We start from the raw sequence: 2,219 nt of genomic DNA on the forward strand, positions 1-2,219 counted from the left end.
AAAAATGAGCTGTTACAATACTAAAGTTGGTTCACACCGATGTGTGCGATCTTAAGAAAATCACGTCTCATGCTCAAAATAGGTTCATAAATTTTTTGAGAAGTTGATGAGTTCCATAAGTTTTATAAAGATGAAGGCGTGGAACGTCAGTTGATTGTTGGTTATTCGCCATAACAAAAATGGTGTGTTTGAAAGGAAAAATCAAATAGTGATGGAAATGACTAAATCCATGTTGATGAAGAAAGGAATACTCAAATAATTTTGGCTTGAAGCTATTAATACAACTATGTATTCTCTAAATAAATGTCCAACCAAAGTTGTATGGAATATGACTCTATTTGAAGCATGTAGTGGAAGAAAACCGTCCGTGAATCACCTTAAAGTTTTTGGGGTGTGTTAGCTATGCTCAAATCACCAAAGAAAAGAGGACAAAACTTGAAGAAACAAGTGAGAGGTGTGTTTTCATCGGTTATAGTTTTATGTCAAAGGGCTATAAACTTTACAACTTGAAGACAAATAAGGTGATTATTGTAACAACCTGTTTTCAGTGAAATCAAAACAGAGGTTTTGCGACCACAAATCTGACTCGTAAATATTTATTTTATCATTATTTTAATGTCTATGGTATGTTAGTAGTGTTGTATAAAAATTTTGTTAAGAAATTTTAATGTTTGCATGCTTAATTAAGTGTAAAAGACTAAATCGTAAAAGGTGTAAAAGTGGAGTTCTAGTAGTCAAAAGAGTCTAATTGCTATGAAACTTAAATGTGAATGGATTCAAATGGTAATTAGACCATTTTCATTGTTAGTGGACTTTTATGGGCACTAAATAGGTGATTTTAATGTTAATAATAAATGTTAAATAAGAAATTTAGTAAATAAGTTAATGTAAATTAAGAAAAAAACAAAACATATCATCTTTAGTTTATCTTCTTCCATCGGAAAACAAAAGGAAAGATCTCCATGGAAGCTTACTAGGTTTAACCAACTCTCTTAGCTTGCATGTAAGTGGTTTTTGTCTCGTTTTTAATGATTTTTATGTTTTCGGGATCATTGTAGCTTAATCTAGCTAGCCTAGGGACTAATTTGCAAAACTGTTAAAGGATTAAGGTTTTTCCATGAACATGTTTGCATTATATTTGAAGTTTAACGAAAGATTATGAGTCCTTGTTGTTAAATAAACAACTTTTGTAAAGTGATTTTTGATGAATTTATCAATTAAGCACTTATTTGTAAAATTAGTAAAATAACATGACAAATTTATGGAATGATAGTTTTCTTGGGTTGATATGAGTCCCTAAGTAAATCGGCTAGCATGAAATATGGATGAATTTGCATAAATGTAAATTTACGAGCTTAAAAACTAAATTGTAAAGAAGTTAAAATACTAAGGGCAAAAGTGTAATTTTACAAAGTATGATTTTGGGGCTGAATTAAATAATAGAGGAATTAAATGAATTGAATTTATCTATTTAGATCAAGATAAACCTCGTACGGAGTTAGATTGGGGAAAAGAAAAAGCTTCAGATTGATCGATTACGTTTTTACGCCTTGTTTATCAAGGTAAGTTAGTATGGTTTAAATGTTGTTTTAATGTTATTTTGATTCATATATTATTGTGTTATTTTCCATGTGTCTAAGTGATGTATATTCAACGATTTCATGACAGTTATCGAGCACCGTTTGAACCTTAGGAATTCGCAGGATACAAATGACATGTCATTAGAGTTTTGATGTTTCGGGTGTTGGTCTTGAATGTCCTATCGATGGTAGAGGTCTTGTATTTGTTCCGGATACTCCACATCTCGTGTGAGCAGCATCGTGTAGCTTACGGTTATGTTTAGCACACTATGTGTGAGCTATCCCACGTATCCGGTGCTATTCTAAACGGTTCAATGGGCATGAAAAGGAATGAACGGTAAATGTTCAAAAGGAATTATGTATGTATTTATGAAAAGGGTAGAAATGGTAAGTTCCATTGAAAGTATGATATGTTAAGGAAAATGATGAATTCAAATGAATTATGTTCATGTGTAATGGCTTACCAATGTTAAATTCATGTGGATTATGTTTGAATATGCTAACATGTGTTGTTAATGGTACTTAGGCTTGTGCCAAGCTTGTGGTTGGATTTTATAATGCTTATTCTTAATGTTTATTAATGAATTGGTAAGTTATGTTTTATGTTTTACGAACTTACTAAGCATTATGTGCTTACGT

Source organism: Gossypium raimondii, chromosome 4 (assembly GCF_025698545.1).
Source record: "Gossypium raimondii isolate GPD5lz chromosome 4, ASM2569854v1, whole genome shotgun sequence".
Taxonomy (NCBI): domain Eukaryota; kingdom Viridiplantae; phylum Streptophyta; class Magnoliopsida; order Malvales; family Malvaceae; genus Gossypium; species Gossypium raimondii.